This window comes from Chionomys nivalis, chromosome 9 (assembly GCF_950005125.1).
Source record: "Chionomys nivalis chromosome 9, mChiNiv1.1, whole genome shotgun sequence".
Lineage (NCBI taxonomy): Eukaryota > Metazoa > Chordata > Mammalia > Rodentia > Cricetidae > Chionomys > Chionomys nivalis.
Genome location: NC_080094.1, coordinates 34593501 through 34620900, shown reverse-complemented (window position 1 = coordinate 34620900; position 27400 = coordinate 34593501). Strand labels below are relative to the sequence as shown.

The 27400-nt window shown below is 37.7% G+C and overlaps 1 protein-coding gene and 1 pseudogene across 6 annotated transcripts in view; one reads left to right on the top strand and one right to left on the bottom strand.

Moving 5' to 3' along the window:
* The window catches only part of Macrod2 (mono-ADP ribosylhydrolase 2), a 1826063-nt gene that overhangs the window by 911651 nt on the left and 887012 nt on the right, over positions 1 to 27400 (top strand). The gene's annotated exons all lie outside the window — the stretch shown is intronic.
* Positions 9321 to 9754, bottom strand: LOC130881430 (40S ribosomal protein S12-like; annotated as a pseudogene).

Genomic DNA, 27400 nt, shown 5'->3' with positions numbered 1-27400 from the left:
TTTGTTACATTTATGCAGAGGAAACTAGTGATTAGTTAGCTACTGATTTAGGATTAAGCAATGAACTTTGTAAAAATATAAGAGCAAAAAATACTGGGTTTGGCAACTATTTTGAAACATGTAATAAATCCTACAGAAGATAAGAAATGTGAATACCCAATGGACAAGGACATTTAAATTGAATTATTGTAAGAGTTTTACAGTGCTGCTGATGGATGGCCCACAGCTGACATGCTTTTACTTGATCAGAAGATAAAAAGAATAGAAACCTTTAGACCATTTGTACATTATTAAAGTGAGTTGGAATTCAAGAAGACATCTGATTCCACTAAATCAGCCAAGAGGATGTAGGAAACAGATGGCATTTCAGACCAAAGGAGAGCCCTTTGAAGACCTTCAGGCTTAGAATCCATCTGAAAGCATGTAGCCTCCATAATTGTGAATTTCCATCCCCAGCATAGTGCCTGGCACACAGTACTTGCTCAGTAAATGCCTGAGGAAACAAGACATTCTTCCAATGTTACTTGAAACCTTATGGAAAATATTTACACAAATATTTTATATTCAGTTTTCTTCTCTTTTGTCTATGAGCAAAGTGGAGTCCAAATATATTATTGCTGCTAGTGCTCATTTTTGTAGATTCAATTTGCTTTGTATTTATTTTAAGCAAATGTATTACCTTCAGGCTTGAAGATAAAAATACTGACTCATAAAAATTGTGAAACACTGATGTAAATTAAAATTAACACCTGAGAAAGAAAACTAAGCAGATTTTAAGGTCTGTTATTCTTGAGTAAACCTGTGCTTCAAATTTTAAACTTCAAAATCCATAATGCTATTTTTTAGACTCCATAAAACATTCCTTCCTATGGTTGACTGCGTTGTTGAAATAGATCTTGTATGCACTTTGCTCCATTACATCCATTTATTGTGAGTCCTATTCCTCTTAGTTGCTACTCAGTAACTGCTTTATCTTTAATATTCAAACAGTTTTAAAAGATTTTGTACCTTGGAAAAAATACAATGTGAGATCATTCAAAAGCATGATTTAAAAAAAAGGCAGAGCCGGGCGGTGGTGGCGCACACCTTTAATCCCAGCACTCGGGAGGCAGAGGCAGGTGGATCTCTGGGAGTTCGAGGCCAGCCTGGTCTACAAGAGCTAATTCCGGGACAGGCACCAAAGCTACAGAGAAACCCTGTCTCGAAAAACATACAAAAAACAAATAAACAAACAAACAAAAAACAACAAAACAACAAAACAAAACAAAACAAAAAGGCAGAACTTCCTTTCTTCATTGCTTGTTTAAGTTATTAATGCAACAGTAGCACAGCATTTCTGTATACACGGAAGATAGGACGAACACTGTCCTTTGCAGAATAATTGAACACTTTATTGCAGAGACTAATGGCACTCACATTTTCTATAGCTATTGATTCATTAAAAAAAAATAAGTGTCTTGACTTGGTTTGGTGTTGCATGCCTACAATCATAGCAATTCTGCAAGCTGAAAGAAGAGGATCCTGGGAGCAAGGCATGCACAGCCTGTGTTGTAGAGACCTTACCTCAACACAAACAATAAACCACAGCAATCTAACAAACACAAGTCATAAAACTAGCCAAAGCAAATACAAAAATCAGAAATGCGACTATTTTGAGAGTTTATTGCAAGAAAACCTACCGTAGTTTTCATAAGGTTTTGGGTGAACATGATAGTTTAAAAAATGAGTTGCATTACAGTTATTGTATGGCTAGTGCATTTAAAGTACATAAAAAAAATTTTAAAAGACACATGAGACAATGCAGTTTTCCTGGAGTGTATACACAGTGGAGGCCAGTACAGAAGAATGCAATTCCTGCCCTTTGCTTATCAAATCAATGAGATTTTAAAAATGATTCCTATGAATAAAGACAGTGTCTTCCCTACTGTGTATTTATAAGAAATGGCTTGTTAACAGAGTATGGCTAATAGATATCTCATTTCCTACTTCCTTCTATTAGTTGATTTCCCACTCTGTGAGCTCTTAGCAGGTTACCAGGTTTAAAGTTAACTGTCTGAGCATATAGTCCAGAATCTGATATCAGTATATGCCATTTTATATGGATGTCTTGTTCAAGACCAAGCATTGTTTTCGTTTTGAGTATCACCAACTCCCAAATAAACCCCATTAATTTGATTTAAATGTATCCCCTAAAGTTCATGCAAAGTTGACTACCAGAGCAGTCTTACTGAGATTTGTAGCCTAATGGGAGGCATTTGGTCATGTGTGACCACCGTCAAGCACAGCTAGATCTTGCCATCATGTGCCTGTTGTTGTAGGGATACATTCACCCCCTGTGTATTTTTTCTCTTCTCTTCTCTCCTCTCCTCTCCTCTCCTCTCCTCTCCTCTCCTCTCCTCTCCTCTCCTCTCCTCTCCTCTGCTCTCCCCTCCCCTCCCCTCCCCTCCCCTCCCCTCCCCTCCCCTCCCCTCCCCTCCTCTCCTCTCCTCTCCTCTCTCTGTCTCTCTCACTTTCATGGGATGATTCAGTACAGGTGATGTTTTACTCCTGTGCCTCCAGAACTGTTAAAAATTTCTGTTTATTATAAATTATTTAGTCTTTGGCATTATATCACAAATCTACAAAAGAGTAAGGCACCTATTAAAGAGAATTAATAATAAAGATAAGCTTCAATCTATATTTTCAGAACCTGGAAAGAATATAATTATGTCATTAATATGGGAAAACATATATTTTAAAAGATTCTCTATATCCTCTTAAAAGCAGTTGACTTACTAACAATATGTCAAAGTAATGTATTAAAATTAGAAAATTCATGAAGTTGTTGAAACCTTCAGATTTTTGTAGGTATTTCTGATTCTGACTTCTCCTATACACACACACACACAACACACACACACACACCACATCTTCACAATATTGTTGCAAAGCTTGATTGTGACTTTCAAAACAGGAAGCAAACAATTTTTGAAGTCAACAGTAGCTCTAACCCTACTCCCATACACATTTCCTTTGAGATAGCATGTGTGCTCACTTGGGCTCAACCTGTAAAGTTGTCAGGCTGTCCTTGAACTTCTGATCCTTGTGCCTTAGCCTACTCAGCATACATTCACTATTATGTTTAAGTTTCTTGCATGCTTGTGTTCAGCTCTTACCTTGTTGAGCTTAGCCAGAGGGCCTGGTATGAATGTCTTAGCAACAGTTTTTCATAAAGAATGCTTGTGAGGGAACTTGCATTTTAAAGAGTGATTTTACTCAGTAGTAGACTTTAAAAAAATGAAGCCTCACTTTTCTAATAATGTTTATTCTTGTTTACAAGATATTTGTCATATGAACATCTTCATGCCAAGTTCATTTTCATAAAAATAAAATGTTTTTTTTTTCTGGAAAATATAGCCAGGAAAGTATAGCAGATGGCATAAGAGAATTTGTAGTCTCCTTTGTTTTACCATAGAGATTCAATGAACCACTTAAACCTTCCAATAGTCATATATATTGTATTTACTATGATGCTGTGAATTTCTATTTGATACTTCTTCCAGTGTTCTGAAATAAAAAAAAAAAAAAACCACTGGAATCTCCACAGTCATAAATATCTTTTTGTATGCTAAGGAGTTGACTACTGGCCTTCAGTTCCTAGCTACCTTGAGAGCGGGTCTGGTCCCAAAGCATGACTCAAGAGTTGGATGTATAAACCTTAGTTTTAGACTATGAGGAGAGAGGAGGTGAAGGTTGAAGTGGTTACAAATGGCCAGTAATTCAGTCAGGACCAGGGTGAGGATGCGTCTAGATAGCTATATTGTTGAAAGTTCCTGGAAGGCAATGCACCTAGAGAGGGCATGGAACAACCTATGTTTATAATTAGCATCTCAAAGGGTAGGTTTCATGGGACTGAACTCTCAATCCAGGAGCTCTAAAGCTATATATAGGTAGATTTTGTCAGAATTTAATAGATGATAGTTTGCTGATACCAGTTGATGAAAAGAATAATTTGTTCAATGGATCAGGAATAACCTCCCCATATCTGGTGTTACAAACATTCTGTTATGTGGTAGATAATGAGTAAAAAGAGCTTACTTTGGCTTTTATTATGTCCTATATCTATTTATTAAGAGCAGGTATTTAAATGGAAGGCCAGGTTCTGCAAGTAATAAGAACATCTACAAGATAGCATCTTTTCTCTTAAGGGTCCTACAGTTTAGTACAGTTGTTCTCCCTCAATCTGTGGGTTTCAGTGTCTTTGGGGGTCAAATAGCTCTTTCATAGGGGTCACATATCAGATATCCTGCCTATCAGATATTTACACTATGGTTCATAACAGTAACAAAATTACAGTTATGAAGTAGCAACGAAAATAATTTTATGCTTGGGAGGTCAGGACAACATGAGGAACTGTATAAAAGGATCACAGTGTTAGGAAGGGTAAGAATTACTGGTCTAGTGGAAGAAATGACATATGAATACATGTTAAGTTTTAATGGGCATAGAATAGTCTAGAAGTCAGTAGAATTTAAGTTCATCATTCTATATGGCAAGTGTTAGGATTCAGGCATTGTATTGGTCCCTGTCACCTGGCAGGTTGAACCTGGAAAGTCCCCTATCCAGCCCAGGGTCTTATGGCTGCTATGTCACTAAGCAGATGCAAAGGTCCCTTTAAGACACAAGCTCTGCCTATTCTGGTTCTCTTCCTATCACTCTTCTGGAGAGGCAGACTGGTCCTTGCCTCCTCCTCTTCTGTCTCTGTATTTCTCTTTCCCTCTTCCCTCCCCTTTACTATTCTTTCAATAAACTCCTCACTTAAGTCCTGTCTGCATGGTGTGTTTGTCTCTGGCCCATGTCCCTCACCCATCAAGGTCCCAAGTTGTGCTGTAATCATAACAGTAAGGAGGTAGAAAAAAGTCTCAAATGTATGTATCAAAAAACCAAAATTATATTATAGAACATGGCTAGAGATACTTTGCAGTGGTTAGAGCATGGTTCAGAATACTTATGAGTGGTTGGAGCTTGGGTTGGTATATTTTATGGGTTGTCTTAGCATGGCTAGGCATTGCTAAAGCAAGTTCAGCAAGAGCTCATTGTAGACTCTAGGTGAGTTCATTGTAAAAGTCTTTCAGCTTTCCATATGAAAATTGCCATAATAAATGATGAAAAAAGACTGGAGCATCCAAGAGGAAAGGAATAAACTATTCTGACAGGCATTTAATTTTCATGCAATGTGATAGAAATAAAATATGAGAGCGAAGTTCTATGAAAGTTTTTATTTTATTCATTCTCTCCTCTATTTGATCAGAAGACGGAAGGTGTTTAATGAGAGAAAATATACTGTGCACCCATCAGCAAACACCAGAATTTTCAACTCAAGCTGACTTAACTGTAAGGAAGTGGATTATTACTCAGAATAGGGAGGCAAAGGTTATTCAATTCCTTATAAACTCTTTCAGAGGCCTAAGTACCTGTCTGTCATTACGGCATCATATCTTAACGAGCCCAATTCCTCTGTCTCAAAATCAGGGCTGCCCCCAGTTTGCTGTTTGGTGTTAGATTCAGTGTCTCCCTATGTACCACAGGATAGCCACACACTCCGTCTCTGGGATTTTTGGCTTGACAGGCATGGAGTACACTTGGTTCCTTCTCTTAGTCTTGGGCTTTTGCACTGTAGAAAACTGACTGTTAGAACTTCTTGCCTTAAGTTGACTTCCCTGCTTGTTCTGAGTCTACCTCTGGTAAAAAGAAGAGGAGAAATGGGGCCAGGGTTGGTGAAAGACTCAAGATGGCTTCCAGTCTTGTTGGTAGCAGGAAGAGTCAGATGAGCACTGTGGGATAGTGAGGAAAGAAATGCTTCGGGAAGGAAAATGATCGGGATTAATGTAGAGAAATCATATATAAGGTACTTCAAAAAAATTTGTGAACATAACATACATTCTAAAATAGAATTTAATTATAAAATAACTTTTTTTGATTATGATAATTGCATGTTTGCTATGAAAACTATGAGTAGATTAAAGAAAACAATCATTTATAATCTTAGTACTTACTAATAATCAAGGTTAGTATGCTGATATTTCCTTCTAATGTATGTACTGTTATGATACTATGATATTTTTTGCTCAATTTGCTTTGTTCTAATTATTTACTTGGCATAAAATCAAACTATAGGAATCAAGAATCAATTGTATCAATATCCTTTTGAAATTATTCTTTCTTTTAAAATGTGTGTGTCTGTGTGTATGTGTGCCACATGTGTGCAGGTGCCCCGGGAGGCCCAACAAAGGCATTAGGTCCCCTGGACATCACACAGTTCCAGGTGGTTGTGAGCCAACTTGAACGGGTGATAGGAATATAGCACGAGCCCTCTACAAGAGCAGTAAATGCTCTTGATCACTGAGCCATCTTCCCAGGCCTGTGGGAGTACTCTTGATGTTGAGTATATACTATCACATTGAGCTTGTCTTTACACCTCTGTTCATGAAAGGAATGCCATGATTCTGAGCACGCCTGTTAAACAGCAGCTTTCTGCAGTAGCACTGCTTTTTGCCAACTTTTAGGGACATGAACTCCTTGAGGCATCTAACGACAATGAGAAAACATTTAGCAGCTAGTTCCATCAACATTTTGCTGTTTTCTTTCTTCATTATATTCTTTTAAATTTAATAATAGATGTGTGGCTGGGTATGGTGGCATTTGCCTTCCTCCAATAACACTCTAGGGGCAGAGGCAGAGACAGGTGGCTCTCTGAGACTTAGAATCCACCCTGGTCTATACTAAGTTACAGCCCAGTGAGAACTGCAGGGAGACCCTGGCTAAAAAGTTTATAAAAGAATTGAAAAAAATGGGGGTATATAACCTGTTACCTCTTACTTCTTTCTAAATATAGTCATAATTTCTTAGTTCAATGTCTACAAAATGTTTAGGACTTAGTTAGGGATGTGAGTATTTGTATTCTGAGTTTTGTGTGGGTTAAGGTGTGCAGGTAAAGATGGGTAAATGAATGAAGAAAATGAATGGGAATACAGTATCTGTTAATTCAGCATGGGATTTTTTTGTGGGATTATTAAGTATGAAAATCTTGCAAATTACTTCATAAAAGTGCTTTATGGGTTGTGGCACCTTAATGATGTTTACCGTGGCTTAGAGGAGACAAAGGCCTGAAGTCCTGTGGCAGTTGGCCAGAATCTGGAGCAATTGTGCATGAAATTAAATAATTAAGTTATTGCGGGTAGTAAGAAATCTGCACAAAACTTTGAATTGTTTTTGAACTCTGTTATCTGAAAAGGTTAACAGATCCCTTGACTCTTAATTTACCTTCCCTTCCCATTTGACCACATTTTGTACCTGTTAAGTCAACAGGAGTTATGAATTTTCTTTATAATTTAATATCATGAGCTCAGTGTGGCCAGGTATATTATGACTAAAGTTTATGACATTAGGGGGGAAAACTCAATGCACGCAAGTGTAAGCTGTTGGGAGAAAGGTGGCTTCATCTCTAGAAGCATGTTTTCGGTCCGTGATCTGACGCTACCGGAGATGGCTTACCTGCGGTCTTATTGGTGGAGCAGAGCACCGGAGAAACATGGAGGATCAAGACTGACAACGTGGCAAATCAACTATCTGAGGGTGCTGGCGTTTATAACATTTTAAGAAGACGAAAGGATTGCTGTACTTCAGGTTATCAGAGGCACAGTCCAGTTTGGAAGTGGCCAACGCCAGTGTCTTCCTGGTGAGGGAAACGGGGCTTAGCGCATGCTTTTATGGGCCTTGTCTATGTTAAATTTCAGATATGTGGTTGTTGACGTTTACTGGGGCAGCTGGGAGACTCTGCCTTAATTATTCTTTTTATCAGTACATTTTAGATGGGCTCACTGGAGGGATCCTAGCAGGGAGCCTCTGCAGCGCTGGCTCTTCGAGGGCATTTTCTAGTGCTGATAAGGCCGTGAAATTGGTCTTTTTTCCTTGAAGGGATCCAAGAGCAGGCCAGGGAAATTCTCAGAAAACTCAAGAGGATTCCTTGAAGGAAAAGGGTATCTGGAAAAGTGGCTATCCAAACCCTGCCTCTCCAGGGCTTTCGCCTAGTGTTTATATGCTTTGGTTTTATTTGCGAAAACTCATTATGGAACATTCCAGAACTCTCCATAAAAAGTGAACATGGGGAGCCTTTCAGGTACTGGAGAGCTTCAATCAAAGGATCAACCAAAGAGGGGAAGCTGGAAAGAGCTAAGGGATTTGGAGTCTGGCAGCTGGAACAAAGCTAAAGTTACCTAAGAACTGTGGAAAAGAAATACAATCCGTCTCGAAGTTACCAGCTTGCTCTTTGTTCTTATTCTCAGAGATAGATATCCACAGTCCTCTGCTTGGGTTTCCATGGCAGCCCTTTCTCTTAATAATCGAAGGTCATTGCCAACATACCCACTTTTCCTTACCATGTCCATGTGGCAGGGGGTTGTATATAAAAGGGTAGGTGTTACAATTTCAACACTGAGTTCATGTGGAAACTCAGGCAAAGAGAGATTTGACGGCTCAAGATAGCAAACACGCTATTAGGTGATGTGGGTTCCTTTTTCATTGTTCTCTTTGCACAAGTTTTATTTGGACTAATGATATTTGAGAGGTACGCTGTAAAATCAACTTGAAAACATCTGCAGTCTTCTAGCCCTGAGTCATTCCCCTTCCACTGGCTTAGAAATCTATCAGGTCCTGTGGGAGAAGCAGAAAGCTCCTGTGTGATTGTTTACCCTCTCATGAGCATCCTTTCCGTTTGCTTTGTTGGTTATATGTGAAGATCCTAGAAGGAGCTACCTGCCTTGTACTCTTACAGCCTTCTCACCTGGGCCTCTGTATGTCTCCCATACAGATCCTGGAGAAAAGGATGTTTTCCTGATTCGCGGAACCATTTTAAACCATTTTCCTTACTACACTGGAAAAAGAACCTGTCATCTCCCTGGAAAATGATTATCTTATATGTTCTCAGATTATAGCACCTAGAATGAACCTGCTTTCTTCGTCTCAACTACAGGAAATCTTAACATCATCGGCGTTTTTTAATAGAGTTTTTATTCTTTTCACGTCAAGTAATGTCTTAATTATTGGTGGCTTCAGTATTCCCAGCACTCGGGAGGCAAAGGCAGACGGATCTCTGGGAGTTCGAGGCCAGCCTGGGCTACAAAGGGAGTTCCAGGACAGGCTCCAAAGCTAGAGAAACCCTGTCTCAAAAAACCAAAAAATAAAAAAAAAAAAAAAAGAATTCTAAGTTCTTGTTTGATCCAGCCCCAGCCATCATCTTATCCTTGGCTTCTTCACCTTGTCTCTTTCCACTAATCTTTATTCTATTCTTCTCTTCCTTGGTGTCTTATTAAACAGACTGCATTTTTATTTTCATGGGCCATATTTTCATTCATTTGTTTCTTACATTTCAAGTACTCTTCGGTGTCATCCTTGACCTGAGATTCTTTGTCATAGTCCTTAACTACTACACAACTGCAAACACTTGGTGGGGTTTCTCTTTAGGACCACTTTTAACAGAGGCCTACCTGGTTCTTTTTGTTGTCAAGCTTAATCAGGTTGCTTTGATGCTCAGTGCAAAGTGCTCCACCAGTAAAATATTGACAGGGACACAGGCTCATCTCAGTTGGATGCAAGTACACAAAGATAGGCTACGTGACCCATACCTAAGGTTTTGACAACTTTGCAAAGTCCATGCTGTGCCTTCACAGATGAGAGAAGTTTCCATTACCTCTTCTAAGGCAGTATTAGCATCCATTACAACATCTTAATGTTTGCACTTGTCAACCATGAGATTCATATGCCGTCATGATGACCTCTGCAGAGGTATGCTGTCAGCTCCTTCACTCCTTCGGTCAGAATTTCCAACCATTGGTTCTCCTCCTTTCTGATTAGTCTTCATCAATTTCCAGGTAATTGAGGACGGCTTAGGAGAAGCACATCACCATGCTTTCTGGTCCTCAACCAATTACCTGCCTCTTAAAGAGTCCACATTATCACAACACTTGGCAAATTAGCATCATCTTGCTTCCTGATTCAACATGTTTGTTCCCTGGGCTTTGGACATCTTCCAATCTTATTTTTTTCTGCTTCATCCATTCACTTCTATGTTTTATTACTCTTTGTGAGTTTCTCTAAAGCTCTAAAGCACTTAGTTTTTGGTCTTTTATCTCTTCTTTATCTATACTTCTTCATTCATAGTCAACAAACCTGAAGTTTCAAATATGAGTAAGGTATAGTGTCTAGTGTCTATACATTTAACAGTTTTTTTTAAAAAAAACTATCTTTCACGTATATGTCAAAAGCAAACAAACAGAAAACTGAATCTTTAATCTCTGATCCCATTCATCTGTTTCCATCTGAAAAAACAGTGTTTTCTAGGGTGCGGAGACTGCTTGGGTGAGAGTAATTCCTGCGCAAACATGAGGACCTAAGTTTGAATACCCAGCATTCATGAATAAATCAGGTATGGCCACGTATGCCTATAACTCCACTGCTGGGGGGGATGGAAATGAGATGGGTAGATCCTGAGAGTTCACTAGCAACTCAAAGCTCCTAACACAAGCCCAGGAGTACATTACTTCAACTTTCATATATACACCGCCCCCCAACACACACACACACACACACAAACACACACACACACATTGCAAATGTTTTCATTGACTTGACTGCTCAGAGCCAAAGCCTGAGAGTAGACACTGGAACTATCTCTGTCTCTTTGGTCTTGGTGCTTTCTCTTTCACTCTCTGCAACTTCCTTTCTCTTTCTCTTGCTCTCTTGTTGTCCACAAACACTCTGTCAGTAAATCCTGCTGACACTGCCCTCAAATATATCCCCTTTGAACTGTTCATTGTTTACTTCTCTAGGATGTGAGTTTCCTGAAGTCAAGCACTGTTGCATAGTTGCTCCTGTTCTAAGAGCTAGGGCTTGCCAGATCGAGGTTCTCACATTTTTAAGCAGCTGGATGTTTTGGGGTTTTTTATTTTCTATTTCTTTAAAGACTTTTATGTTTCAGTTATATACGTGTATGTCAGTGTGAGGATATATGCTACGCATGTGAGTTCAGGTACCTGTGGAGGCAAAAAGAAGATGATCAATATTTTGGAACTTGAGTTATAAGCAGCTGTAAGTTCTCCAACATGGATTCTAGGGACCTAAATAAGATCATCTGTAAGAGCAAATACAAACTCCTTAGCACTGAGTCATTTCTCCAGCTTCAAATGATTGGATTTTTTTAAATAAAATTTTGTGGAATAGAAAAGTAATGTGAAATGAAATATTTACCATCCATAAATAGTGTTATTGACCTTCAGCCATGCCCACTAACTTGAATTGTCTGTTGCTGTTGGTTTGTTTAGTTCTTTGTTTCATTATGACAGCTGAGTGGAATCAATTTAGCAGAGATTTTAGTGGATTATACTGCTGAAAGTTTTACTAGATTGTCTGCTATAGGAATGTTTACCAATCTCTACCCTGGATTAGCAGCCTCTCACAGTGCCTAATGCCTGAAACTTGTCTTCTCACTAGTTTCAGTAAAAATCTCAGAACGCCTCATGGTAGCCCTAGCTCAAATGGCTATTTCAGAATAAGCTCCTGTTTAAGTCAACAATTAATTGCAGGGGTCTCATCCGTACTTATCTCTGGAGCTGTGGAGTGGGGTAACTGTAATCCGCACTGGCTCATGCACTTACCATGGGAAAGAACCACTTCTCAGGTGTGACTGGGTGCTGTAATCAGAATAAGTGTGAACAGAATATTTGCTCTCAAGCAAGAAAACAAAACCGTTTGCCATCTACATGATTCCACTTTCTGTTTCAAGATAGCATATTTCAGAACGCTGTGTTTTAGTCCTCTTGGGAATTGAGAAAAATATAATTCTCATTCTGTTCAGTATTATGCAAATACTTGATACCTCAAGCCGTGTCTATCTTGGATAGGGTATATGTTGTTTTTCAGTCTGTGAACTTCATGTTTATGCAATTACTGCTTGGTGATCCGGTGGTTTTGGAATCTGCAGAAATTACTGTCCTGTCTGAAGATGTCTTGGGCGGGTGCCACAATGCAGCATTACTTGTACATCTTGTCCTCTTGCCAGTAGTCGGGCTTCATCCCTGGCTGTTGGGCCTCATTCCAGCTTTCTCTCCTTCTGTGAGAATTAAGCACACTCCATCCAAAATGGGAGGGTTTCTGCTCCCAGTCCTCATGATTTGTCAGGAAGGTCATGGTCTTTCCTTAAGCTGGAATTATTGGGGAAGAGGAGGGTATTGATTTATGATCAAACTACGTACCTGTACTTCCCCTCAACAAAGGAAAGCCACTGAAAACCACCGTGAGACATGATCGAGAAATTGTCATATACTCAGATTAATATTTTTGGAAGTTCATTAACTGCAATTTGTTGGATCTCTTGGCTTGGGGGACCACCATGGAAAATGAGATGTTGTAGGAGTGAGGAGGCATTCGTAATTATCCTAATGCAGTAGCTGACTAGTTCCCTATACCAGATGTCACATGAAAATACTTGATTCATTAAAATATTTCTTATCACAATGTCACACCGTAGGAGTTTTTATGAATCCTGCTAAAAATGGAGTTATTTTGAAAATCACATGAAATGCTTTGCAAGATGGGAAGTGTTATTTCTTTAATGATTATTTCAATTACAAAGATTGGTTTGCGAATTAGATTTTGATTTACTAGACAAGTCAGCAAAGTGTAAAACTTTTAAACTGCTCTCTGCTAGCATTTTCTCTTTTAAATAACAATACTTTATTCATAATTTTGACATTTCTTTTCTTTTCATATCATCTCATTGAGAATCCTCCTTAATAGGACACTATTTTAGAAAAGAAATTACATTTTTATATGAGGTGAGTGACTAAAAAAAATATCTTAAGTGTCAAAGGGTGAAAGTAAGCTCTTGCGGTTGTAAGACTATTAACTGCAGGTGTAAAATTATTTTATTATTGATGTTCTTTCTAACTGAGCCTAATCCTGAAGCTCTACCTACCCTGAACTGTTGTATACATTTCATGGCATAAAGTGTAGCTCACACAAAGCCTTAGAACTGTGAAGTATCTTATTAAAACATGATCAAATAAAAAATTAATGATGAGTCCTAATTCTACCAGTAGATTTTTTTTTGTAGATTTCTGACAAAGGTCATGACTGATGATCATATGAAATGCCTCTTAACAGGACAGCAAAGACGTTTGGCAAACACCAAAGGGATTAAGGACTAGGCCACTGTACAATGTTTAATAGAGGTTTGCTTTTCAACAAAGTTTCTTCTCAGTGTAACTGTTCATGATTTTTAGAGTTCGAACAGTAGTATTCTCTGTGCCTATATCTCCTCTCATTCGTGTGTGTGTGTGTCGTGTATGAAGATAGACACAAATACTTTTGGAAGAACTCATTGTAATTATCCTCACATAGAAATTATAAATGAAGAAATGATAACTACCCAGTATTCTAAAGATCTACTATATTAAAAATATGGACCACAAAACACTCCCTCTGAGGTAGATAATGGAAGTAGAGTTAACTTTCAAGGAGGATGGCAAGATTTGGCATAGTCCCGTGAGGAAATTTGCTAATCTTAGATCAATAGCCATTAGAAATTAGTAAAAGTAAATATTTAGAATGTAGTTAGAAATTATGCTGGTTTAGTTTTTCATCCATCATCAATGATACTTCTTTATGCAACAGACAGATCATTACAGAAAACTGCATTTAATCAAAATACAGAATTATGGAGCCCAATTTCAACTATATACCTTCAATACAGCTCTTGTGCTTAATACTCAGGGATCACTCCAGGAAACAAGGTGAAAAGATGGTGAGAGCCAGAAGAACAGGAGGTTTATTGTGAGACTGTCTCCCTGAAATGTCAGAGAAGGTTTACCCATCAAGTGTTATCATATAGTTGCTTAAACATGACCAGAACATATATGATACCAATAGACATGTTAACTTGAACTCCCAAGGTCTCAACCCAAAGTCAGAGGATTATAGGGAATGAAAGAATATTGATAGTGTGATAAATAATCTTCCCCAGTGTTATGGAAGGTTATTGGTTATGGAATGCTAAATAGTCAACCCTGAAAACATACATACAACTAACATTATAAAGGCTGAGAAAATTATATTTATACATTTAGGAATATCTATTTATATATTTAGAAATATATACTTATGTTCTTAGGGAATATGCACACACATATAAACATATGTAACAATAACTAAAGAAAAATAGGTAATTAATTTAAGAGAGGGAGAGGTGAGGTTGAAGGGAAAAAGGGGGAAAGGGAACATGATATATTACTATCTCAAAAAATAAAAATATACAATTGAATAAGATAAGAAGTTAGAGAAGATCTTAGCCATTATGGTCTTAAAACTAGAGACTTCTTAGGCCATCTGTTATAGCCACCTTCATAGAGATCCCTAGGCTATGTAGTGGCAAAACTACAGTTACAGAAAGATTTAGAGAATTTTGTTTTTAGAGAGCACTTCTCCCTGAGTAGGCTTTGTCTGCCTTAATTTGAATGATCATATAATTCTTGAAATTTCAATGAAAGTGAATAGAAGCAGATTAAAACCAAGAGCAAAACAGAGAAAAAGTAATGTGTAGTCCTCTTGTTTGTGACCCAACTGTCATCAATAAGTGGTTCCTGGATCTCACTTCACTGACTAGATTTACATCATGTTAGATGATCACTTGTCTCTTCTTGAAATCTATTCTTGAAAACTTCTAAGATGGTTCCACTGTCACATCCCCAGGCATAACTAAGGGTTCATATAGAGAAGCACACCTACTGAGTGTTGTTGGACTAACGTGTTGATCAGACTTCTCATAAGACTGTGAAGGAAGATGGGCAACTAAGAGTCCAAGAACTTACAGCATTAGAGAAAAACAGGTAACCAGTCCCATCTACACAGACATGCTCAATGTGGAGTATCTGTAGACTTCAGCTTAGCCTCTGGAGGGACCAAGCTTTCCTCAGAGCATGTTAGCTGTTGGGTGAAACATTCAACCCACATCTACACCATAGCAAGGACTACACAGTACCACCCTTTGCCACATGGCTGGTGGTGATACCATATCAAAAATCCCGAGTCATCTTTAACATAGTTTCTTCTAACATAAATTACAAGTAGGCATGAGGAGTGGTGAATTGAAGCAGAAATCCGAAGCAGCAACCTAAGTTTCCCATGGCCACTATTGGCTTTCTGCCAGACTTAGAGTCATGCAACCATGTCATAACTATCAAATGCACCTAAATTCTGAGGATCAGATGAAATAGAGTCACAGACAAATCAGTGTCGCCAACATGTAAGACAGATGAGAAAAAGTTGATGATGGATGTAACATAAGCCCTCAATACTGTGTTTAGTACCAAGCCAAAGCTGACAATTCATGCAGGTAGAAAATATACTAAGTTCTGACAATGACTACATAAAATTGAAGTTATAGATTAATCTTTCTGTGTTTTTGCTGCTATTTGTAACATATATCATTATATAAGCAGGAAAATAACTTCTTTCCTTTTAATGTGATTTCAGTTCTTCCGTAACACAGAGCTTTGAATTAAATTTTATAAAAAAATTATATTGAAGCAGTTCTTGATCAAGAGTTTTTGCCCTATCCAGAAAAAATATATGAAATACTATATCGTAAAATTATTACCCTGCAAATTGATCTATGGATCAGATGTAATATCCAACCCAATCCTACTGACTTTGAAACCAATAGGGGTGAAGGGCAAAGTAGATGATATACCTCCTATTATTAACCTTCAATAGCCAAGGTAATTCATAGGGATAGACATGTAGGTCTGTGGCACAGAGCCAATAGCCCAACTTTACTCTTATACCTTTCATTTGTCTTTTTTAAAGAGTGATAAAATAACTCAGTAGGAAAATGATAGTTGTCCAATCAATAGTTTTGGAATAATTGGATATCCACAAAATAATGAAGCTAGATTAGATTATGCTCTCATATCATACAAAGAATTAACTCAAAATTATTAAAAATTTAATAGCATGTGGGTGCTTGTAACTACACCTAGGTCCAATACAAGAACAATAAGTGCTCTTAAACACTGACTTTCTCTCGTCTCCTATATTTGTTCTTAAAGCTGAAATAGGCGAATGGCATATTCCTTTTCCAATAGCCTTGTATATGTCCTGGTGATTGTAGTTATCCAGATGAGGAATTATTGCTTCAATTCCTGGGTATATAGTATTATTCTAGTTGAATCTTTAGTTTTACATATATCACCACTATTCATTGCTCTATAATGTTAGAAAATTCATACCATGAGCACAATTTAAAAAACAGAATACCTGCATATTATCAACAATATGCTCATTTTTGTGTTGGATCTTGCAGGATTCAGAAGTGAATAATGGCACATACCTACAAACGTTGTTTTTCCTTTAAGAGATACACAATTTGCAACATCTGGCCCTCAGACTATCAACACTGATGAAATTAAGTATATTCTTAATTTACTAAATTGGAAACTCAATATTTGGTAGGCTGAAGGCTTTAGGGAGGCAAGGATATATAATCCAAGGATAAACAAGTCCTCTGGGTAATTCAGACACTTGTTAACATTGGGGGTATGGATACTGGCTATGAGACAGGGAATAAAACAGTTATCAAGCAGAATATGGTAAATGTCCAAAGAGTTCTACAAAGTACTATTCTTTAGAACATAAAATGTATAACTAGTAATGTTTCCTAAATATTATAATGCAGTATTTCTTTCTTTTTTTAATCTTCATGGGACTTTTTGAAAAGTATTTTGTTGAGAATAAAATTCATTCTTGTCTCTCTTTATAATAAAAAACATTATTGATATAGGTCCTTTATTAAAGGACACGAATCTCTTCTTATTCTGTTCCATGATTCGTTGCCAGAGCCATAAATTTAGAGGGTAGAAATGTAGTACTCAGAATTTGGTTTAGATCCACACGCCTTTAATCTCAGCACTCGAGAGGCAGAGGCAGAGGCAGGTGGATCTCTGTGAGTTCGAGGCCAGCCTGGTCTACAAGAGCTAGTTCCAGGACAAGCTCCAAAGCTACAGCAAAACCCTGTCTTGAAAAACCAATAATGATGATGATGATGATAATTAATAAGTAAAATAAAATGGGAAACACATACAAAGAAATAACACCGAACTGAAGATTAATAAGAACAATGAAAGTGTCAAATTGTCCCAGTACTAGGCAAAAAGTAAAGAAATTTTATTTGATAGTACAATTTTGAAGTCATATGAATAGTTTTAAAACTTTGTAACCTAATCAGAAAATACTTAGTGGAAGAAAACAATGGAAGTACCCATTAGCACAAGGATTTATATAAGAAAATGTCCATATGATTGAAGAATCAAACTACGAGGAGTTTATTTTGATGTTTATGCAAAGTCAATCACCCCAAATAATCTGAAAAAATTTCATCAAGAAAATGTTGAATCACAGTACAGAACACTGGAGTACATATAGATTGTGAAAAAAATCTTTGCAAACTAACAATTTAGAACTGTGTCTGGTGACTAGATATCATATGCATTTAAAACAAATACATTAATATCATTTATAATATGAAATTAAAATGTATATGCTAACCTCAACATACATAGTGTATGTATGTATCATTTTATAGACATGTTGCTATTGTGAAATGTAAGTATATTATTTATATATAGTTATAAATTAAACCCTGTATATACTTATATCTATATCCATGAATCTTTGAAAAGAAAGAAAACTCAAGATGACATGAAGAAAGTAAACCTTACTTGGTTGGTAATCTAGCTCTGGGCACAGTTATAGCAGAAAAAATTATTTTAGGTTGCATTAAAAATCTTTGATTTGGGGCTTGAGAGATGGTTAAGTAGTCAAGAACACCTGTTGCTCTTCCAGAAGACCCAGGTTTGACTCCTGACAACCTCATGGCTGCTCACAATTGCCTCTAACTCACCTCCAAGGGATCTGATGTCTTCTTCTGTCCTTCATGAGCACCAGCCACGCATGTGCACAGATATATATGCAAGAAAACATGAATATGCTTAAAAATACTGATTAAAATTTTGATTTTATAATGCCATAATAATTTTTATAATGTAATAACTTGGGAACATTGGAGGGTTGGATCTGATTACATAGTTAGCCCAGCTTTGGAAGGAATCCTGACAAATTACCAATTCTGAAAGATCTTGGGAAGACAGGAATTAGGGAGGGAAAAATCCAAGAGAGCCTTAGCTATTACTTCTTAGGTATACTTCTGCCTTTGTTAATTTGTATTTGTATTTTCTTCACAGTGAGTGTTCATGTTTTACTTCTGTGAGTTAAAATTATGGCCTCATCTAGGTATGATGACACAAGCATATTAATTTTCAAACTTAGGAGGCTGTATAAGGAAGATCCTGAGTTCTAGGCCAGCCTAGGCTTCAGAGACTGTCTTCTTGTGAAACAGATGTGAATCTATTTTTTTTTTTTTTGGTACTCAAGACTGAGTACTGTGCCTTATGAATAAGTGTTCCACCATTTAGCTACATCTCTAGTGCTTATTGTATTTTATATTTTGAGATAAGTTGTTAAATCTTGCCTGAAACTCATTCTGTATCCCAAGCAAGAGTTTATACTCTTGAAATAGTCAAGAGTTGGTTTTCTTTCCTGTCCTCTTTCCACTAAACAACAGTTACTGGCACAAGCATTAGCAGGCATGATAGTTGTAATTTGGTTGAGTGAGCTGATTGTCTATTAGGAGAGTGAGACGCTGTGCCTTGAAGAGATCTGTCATTCTATGAGAGTATTGACTTATCATGGTCCCAACTAGGAAACACGAGGTATAATCCACTGGTTCTTGTGAAATTCACCCGCATTATCTCTTATTGCTGCTATAAACTGTTAATTAAGGATCATTCAGAGGTTTTAGCTAGAGGGATGGGTGAAAGAATATCTTTATTCCTATTTAGCAGGAGAAAGGTTTTTAAGTGGAAAATGAGCAATTGATGATCTCCTTGCCAAGTATAATTAAGAAAACTCAGCACTAGTTGTTCCAAGTTCTGGAAGGAAAATCTGCCGAAGGCTGAGATTTGGCCTTGGTGTAGCTCATACTAGAAACTCTGCATGCCATTTTTTTTTGTCTAATTCTAATTATTAGAATAATCTGTAATCTCCTATAAATAGAATAGTACATTTTATGCTGATGGCCTATAGCAAAGAGGCTTTGTTTGGCCTCTCTCCAATATTATGTAGGACCTTGGTTTAGTTCCTTTAATCCCCACGCTTTAGGACTCCTCTGTTTTTGAGTCATCACTGGCTTTGTTTATTCTAAAGTTTGCTATAGCAAGTTCTCAGTTTTTCCCAAGCATTGGTAAATCTAGGAAAGTGTCCAGAGCTTCTGTAAGAGAAACTTGGTGCTAAATTTCACAAATACGAGATCTTAAACGTACTGGGGAATTCTTCTTCATTTAGTGATGTTGGAAGTATTTTGTTTCCTTTGTTTTTTGACATGAGCAGCCACATGTTGACAAAGTAAATTATCATAAGAATTATCTGGGTCAGCTACCTATGCTAGGCTTGCACTAGAAAAGCTGAGAGCGGAAGAATAGTTGAAATAGGGCATAGTGGCTTTATCATAGAAAAAAATTGGAGAGAACCAGATGAGAGGAATTGCCAGAGAAAAATAAAGAGAATGTACACATTCTCGAAGATGAATGTTGACTTGACATGAGTGGGGGGGGGGTGCCTGTGTATAAAGAATAGTTTTAAAAGACAAAAATAATCATGAACTTAAAGATCACTGGCTATTTATTTGTGGTTTTTATCACAGGCAACTGATTGGGATTTCCTTCTATAAGCTGTGAATATGTTTTTTGTTTTTTGTTTTTTTTTTTTTTTTTTTACCATTGGTTAATAAAGAAGCTGCTTTGTGCTCTAACAGGGCAGAATAAAGCTAGGCAGGAAAATAAAACTGAATGCAGGGAGAAAAAAGGCAGAATGAGGCAGATGCCATGTAGCTGCCGTAAGAAAAGGATGCCAGAATTTTACTGGTAAGTCACAGCCTCATGTTAATACACAGATTAATAGAAATGGGTTAATTTAAGACTAAGAGCTAGCTAGAAGTATGCCTGAACTATTGATCAAACAGTGTTGTAATGATAGCAGTTTTTGTATGATCATTCGGGTCTTGGTGGCCGGGAAATGAAAGTGAAGTCTCCATTTACAGGGAACATCATTCTATCAGATGGATTTAGTCTTTGAGGGTTTCATCAGAGGAGGTTGGACTTATAGAGAGATAAGGACTGAAGAGGGCAGAAATTGTGAACAAAAAAATAAGAATTATTATAAAAATTACTTTCTTGATATGGTATTATTTTATAAGCTAATCCATTTGAACATTTGCTCGGACAACATGATCCTTAGCACAAGAGACTGTGGTTTGATTTGATACAAGGAGGCCTACAGCAGAGTTGAGTTCAAATAATGACCTCCTATAACCATTGTTTAATAGCAGAGATGAATTGTTATATAACAATGGTGATAGATTTGGTTAAGAATGCTAATGGTTTTACTTCTACGGCACATTGATAGAAATTACCCCTTGAGACCCTGGTGCTTTCTTTTTCTTGCTTGCTTTCTTTCTTTTTCTTTTGATGAAATACCTTGCCCCAAAATGATAGTCATTGATCATTTCTAAAAGTTTTTAAGAATCCAACCCATCACAAGGAAATGTTTGTGCAGATCCCTTTCTCATCACCTCTCTCTCACTTCTTACCCAAAGCAAAGGTCCAGTCCAAATCTAATTGCTCATAATGGGCCTATTTATGATCCACATCACTGACACAAACACATTTACTGATATGTATAATTTTAGGAATTAAGTCCCCCTAGCAAAAGAAGAAAAACAGATTTATATGTGTGAATGGGGCTGAAAGAGCTTTTAAATTTTTATGGAGAAAATTCAGGAAACCATTGGGACTTTGGAAAGTCAAATATCCAGCACAGTATCAGGACACCAAGGACAAAGTAGGCAATGAGAGGAAACAGCAGATAAAGAGAAGTTTGCAGGGAAAATGTCATGGGAAGAAAAGAATGCAGAAGCCTATGAGGTAGATAAGGGCTCTTGGGAGATCTTTTTTTGTTCTGTACCCATAACTTTGAGAACTTGAAATTATCATACTAGAGGTCAGCTTCTTCATCATCTCATAGCTTCCTTTCCTCAGTTTTTGACCTCCGTTAGAGCTAGAACAACAGTCTGGAAGTGAATATAGAATTGCTAATTCTTCCTTTGTGCCCACTGCAGCAGGCCTCAGAGAGACTTAGTACTTGTTTAGAGCATTAGCTTTAGCGAAGATGTTCACTCCTGTTACACGCCCTGCTTGGCTTTATTTCCCTTCCCTGCCTCATTGTCTCCCTGGTGTGCTCAGAATCCCAGCTGCACCTAGATCTTTGTTCCAAATCCTCCTATGAGGGAATCGAAACCGAGACCCAAATCGATGCCAGATGGGCAGATTAAAAACTTAAAAAGTAAGATCAGATTGCAAACAAAAACGCTATCAGATCAGGAAGAGGTAAGGTTTTGATAAACAAAAGGCTTATTTTCTTCCTCTCAGCTAAATTTCTTAGGAAAGAGTCTGGGAGATGTTTACCATTATGGGATTAGTCACTGTAAAGGAGAGAGAAGCACAACACCAGTTCTTAAACGGCAGTGCTTTAAACCAAGTCACGTTAGCCATGGTAGCGGGAGCCCTTGCGCACAGAGACAATGCCTGGCACTATGTGCTTTCCCACCGTGCCACAGTAGTTCTTTCTGGAAATAGGTTGTCTTTTCTAAAGATCACTGGCGTTGCCTGTTGAAACAATGAAAATGCTGCATGAAAATAATATGCACACTTACACTTGGTAATAAGGAAAGTAATATGGCTGAAGAATGCTCAGGCAGATTGCCTGTGACACTGTATTTGTTTTGTGTCCAACACTATCTGGCACTACGTTATTCACTAGTACTGTGCGCGGTGCTCTATTTAGTCTTAATCGAATGCATTTTATCATACGTGTCAGTCCAGGGCTTTGCCATTGTATTTATGTGCTTTTAAATACTGAGCTCTCTGTAAGTGAATGATAAATGCTCAGCCTGGAAAAGTGTGTGGTATCTCCGGGGCTTGGGGATGTGTTGGCACAGGATGCCTTTATAGTCACACTCAGATCATCTGAAAACAGATTACACTGTTCTTTCTTTTTTTTCCTAAGTAGACTTTAAGCAAAAATGTGTACTTTTTCTTCCATCAATAGGAAAACCAAACAAGTATGCTTAGATTGTTCATGGAAGGCATTTAATCAGTCTCTGGATCAAATAAATATTGATTAAAATGTTTAATATTAGAATTTTAAGATTGGTATGTTATTTATGTGTCCTTGTCTTTGTCTATGTGATTATGCCACTTGTGTCTAGGTGCCTGTAGAGACTAGCAGAGTATCTCAGATGCCTTGGAGCTAGAGTTACAGATGCCTGTGAGCTGCCTGATAAGAGGCTAGGAACAAAATTGGGGTCCTCTAGAACAGAAAGTGCTCTCAAGCACTGAGCCATCTCTCCAGCCCTTTGATAGACTTTTATTTAATGAATCTTATTTTTTAATTTAAAACATATTTATTTATGTTGGGGATGTGTGTGTGTCATGACACATGTGTGGAGATCAACGTGAGGAAGTTGGTTCTCTCTACATCATTATGGGTCCTGGAAATTGAACTCATGTCATCAGCCTTGGTGGCTAACACTTTTACCTACTGAGATATTTCTTCTAACCCTGTGAATGGACCTTAGAACAAATAGAACAGGTAAATGACTGAAAAGGTGGTTTAGTGGTTAAAAGCACTTTCTATGCTTGCAGAGGTCCTGAGTTCAATTTCCAGCATCTACATGGCATGACAGCTCCATTATATGTAGCTCCACTTCAAGGGTGTTCCAATGTCCTCTTCTAGCCTGTATGGGCACAGCTCACCAAATCTCCCATATATATAAAATAAAAAAAAAAACTTTAAAACTGTGTATTTAAATTAAAAACTGCCCTTGGAAAGCTTCTTAGCTCTCCATGATATAAAGGGGAATAAATATTTATAAAATATACTTTTAAATAAATCAAGGCTTCTTTGATAGCATAAGAAAATTTCAACTTAACAAGTATTACCCAAATACAAGTTCATGATGCTTCAGAGTATATGTCTTTTTATAAAAAGAGCAGTTATAAGACATATAGACATTTAGATTTGGAGATGTATATAACCTTTACATTTATAATGCTATACTATTAAAATCTGCTGATCTATTACATCAGTAACTTCTTTAAGAATAAAATTCCTCATCATGAATAAAAAATTATTCCCATATTAAACCAAATACAGAGATTTAATTGAACAAAGCATTAATTTGGGCTACTGCCTCCCACTGATTAAATACAACAGCGATAACAGAGGCAGACAACTTGCCCTGCATGTTCAACCCCAATGCCATGAACAAAAAGTGACAATAGAAAATCTGGCTGGAATTCTCGCTTTCAATTCCTCTGCGAAGTGTCTATAACATGTTCTATCTTGAAGCCATTAAACAGTGGAGGATGTGGCTTCATTATCTTTCCAATTAGGGTTTTTATGTGTTTAAAGTTCATAAGTGATCAGTAAGAATGAATTGTTATGCTTTATTTTTCTCTTGGGAACTCATCAATATTTTAAAATATTGACAATAAATCCAGTGTTAATACCTTAACATATTTATTTACTTTTGAGAAACTCAATTGTGTGTCAAAGATCACTTTGGGACATTTGACTTAGAGAACATAAATCACGCTATGCATCAACATTTAAAATAGTATGCAAAATTTAGTTTTGGCCAAAGTACAGTGTCCTACATTGTCATATTTTTGTCAAACAATGTGAAGAATGTACAATAATAGAAAAAGATGAGTATCTTCACACAAAAGGCAGTGCTTACATCAGTAGCTGTCAGCTATTTTGTGAGAATATTACCTACTTACAGCTTTTGTCTTGGCATTTTGTTCCATTCTTCTAAGTGTTTCCTCTGTTTTATTACCATTAACATAGCATAACAAATGTCTTCTGGATGTGAAAATTCAATTATTTCCAAAATGCCCCAGTCATTGCTAGGGCAGATTAATGAAAAGTGTTATAAAAGTGATGTCCTTTTAAGATGTCACAATTGAAAAATAGAATACCATTTTTCAGAGTTATAGGATGGAGTTGAACTTGGAGGGGGGGGGGCGGAAATCAACATATGCAGCAAAGAGGTGAAAGAGGTGACCAGTACCAGCAAGTTATGTGATTTCAGGCTGGTGTTTGGGTAGCAGTGTTTGAAAGAATATAGTAAAGATTCTGTGCTACCTTAGAGCAACAGCAAAACTGCTTATTCTTTATTCTTACATGTAGTTGGTTTCTCATGAAGAAAAGATGAAAGATGTTTGGAAGAATCATTATCATGCCCGGTGTTGTCTGTAAGAGAATGTGCATTAAGAAGCCTTGATCATTGTCTATTGCACACTGGAATTTTTACAAAGGTTTATAACAACCTGGAGTTGGTAGTTATGGAAGATGATCTAATAGAATTTAAAATTACACATCCTCCAAATGCTAGGGAGATGTGGTTTGGGGGAGTAAATTAAAGCCCTTGTGTGGTAGAGATTAGACATTCTTGAGATGTAGGCATGGAGAAGAATACATAAGCTTTCACAGCCTTGACTCACACAGGCTTAGAAGAGGATGGTAGAAAATGTGTTTTTAAATGGTCTGTCCCCCACGCTTTGGAATTTGAATCATTGTTTGAACAAGGGCAAATCATTTTTCACTTCATCCTACAAATTAGTACTAGTTCCTGCATGGAACTCTAAAGGAATGTTGGGTTGGGTTCTCTATGATTTGAAGAATTTAACTTGGAGCAGGGTTTGACTTCTTAGCTACTCTCTTTCAAACAGTGTTCCTTTGGTCTGTCTCTCTTGTTCTACCCATGTGTCATTCTGAAATGAAGGACAGAACCTTTAGCATGATAGGTCCTCTGGCATTGAAAGCCTCTTTAAGGCTTGATGTCAGCTTGCACTAGACAGTTTAAGCCTTCTTTTGGACATCTATGACATGACTTACCTTTGTAGTTAATTGCATACTCTGAGCTCTGACTTTGTGCTAGGCTCTCAGCTTAAGCTCCTGTATAGTTTGTGGATAAGAAGATTCATACTCTCCTTAGCTTAACTATACAAAGTCAAACAATTAAGTGAGTAGCCACAATGAAAATAGCTCCAGTGGTGATAGAACAGGGCTGATGGGAACACATAAGAAACACAGTTAAGACATAAAAACAGGGACCTTAGGTCTAAGTGTGAGTAGTTTTCTCTAGGAGGGAAAATCAGAGAGTGAGTGTTCAAGAGAGGGAACAGCATGAACCCAAGCCTGGAAGTGAAAGGCTGCCATCTTGAGGAAGATTTCTCCTAAGGACAATATATGGGCTCTATTGGAAACAGAGTATCCAGAGACTCTTCTCAGGGACTTTTGAGGTCTGTAGTATTGAGCCCCAGAGAGTTCTTTGCTTTGGAACCACAGCCAGCAGAAAAGTGTCTGCCCCTACATTTTCTATATCTTTATTCACAAAGCCCATGTAACACGCCTGTAAACTGGAACATGTTTTAATATGTTTGACATTTATGGACACATTGAAGATTCCATTTAGTGTTTAGAAGCTAAACAAATGTTAATCACAGGGTTACAAAACTCTACAGGTTGGTAAGTTATATGCTAAGGCTAAATTTTTAGCCTTTTCAACATTCATGTGTTGGAGCTATAATCCCCCTTGTGATAGCATTTGCAGCTGGGGTCTTTGGGTGATAATAGGCTCCCTGGAGTCATGAGTGCAACTCCCTTGGTGGTTTTAGTGCACTATGAGAAGAGCAAGGAGTGAGCAAAGAGATTTTCCTCTTTACCATATCCACTGAGGAAAGACCACATGTGCAGTGAGAAGTTGAATGACTGTAAGCTTTGCTGAACTCTGAAGTTGACGGTAATTTGATTTAGACTTAAACCTTGGGACTTTATTTTATTTATTTATTTATTTATTTATTTATTTATTTATTTATTTATTTATTTATGGATTTTCGAGACAGGGTTTCTCCGTAGCTTTTTTGGTTCCTGTCCTGGAACTAGCTCTTGTAGACCAGGCTGGCCTCGAACTCACAGAGATACGCCTGCCTCTGCCTCCCGAGTGCTGGGATTAAAGGCGTGCGCCACCACTACCCGGCAAGCCTTTAAAAACTAAATTTTTGTTTTTCAAACAACTCAATCCCCTTTGTAGAATTTTGTCAGAGTGGTCTGGAAAGTCTAATATATACATGTTATCCATTAGTGTTCTAAGAGTCTCCTGCACTTTTTGTTTTCACTGTTTTATATATACACGGTGTTACTATGTAACTCAATGTGGTCGTGAACTCACGCTCTTCCTGCATTGGCTCCTTCAGGGCTAAGTCTACAGGTCTGTGACAGCCTATCCAGTTTTCCAGCAGTCTTTGTACTAGGACTTAATACTTCATCATATGACTCCAGGTGTAGTTTAGGCAGAAAAGTGCTTACACTTTCCTCATGAAGACCTGAGTGTGATCCCCAGAACCTATGTAACATTGCCTGGCATGTAGCTTGTGGTTTTATCTCAGTCCTGGGGAGTCAAAGGCAGGAGAGTTGTTGGGGCTCATTGGCTAGCCAGGCTAGCTTAGCTGAGGAGCTCTTAGCCAATGAGAGAACATGTCTCAGAAGAAATGAATGGCTGTGACACAAATGATCACACTGTAAACCCTGAGTTTGTATGTTAATTAAATAAACTTGACCTTGGGTCAGGAGGCGGAGCCAGCAAAAGAGTTGGAAAAAAAAAGTAATCATGGAGTCAGAGGGAGTCCTGAAAACAGAGAGAGATAGAGGCACGGGAAGTAGTAAGAAGGGACTCTGAGTGTGGTGGTGGTTTTGGTTTGGAGCAGCAGAAGAGAAGTTCTCTTTCTGAGATTCCAGCAAAGAGAAAAGGCTGGCTAATTGGTATCAGGTGTTCAACCCAGTCTTTGTGTTCCGAGTTAATTATTGGTAAGTAGAATAATAGGAATTTAGTTAAAAAGTATGTCTGGTGGTAGTGGCAGGAAGCTGATTTCAGGTTCTGAAATCCGCTAAGCTGCTTCCTGAGAAGGAGGCAGTAACTGAGGAGCCACAGCTACTGGAGGAAACAGCAGTAGATTCAGGTGTAGCTGCTGTGCCGGCGTGGGGGCAGGTAGGTATGAACAAATCTAATAAATGGTGTTTCTGAGATTGACATCGGACGTTGTCCTCTGGCTTCTACATGAACATATACGTATAT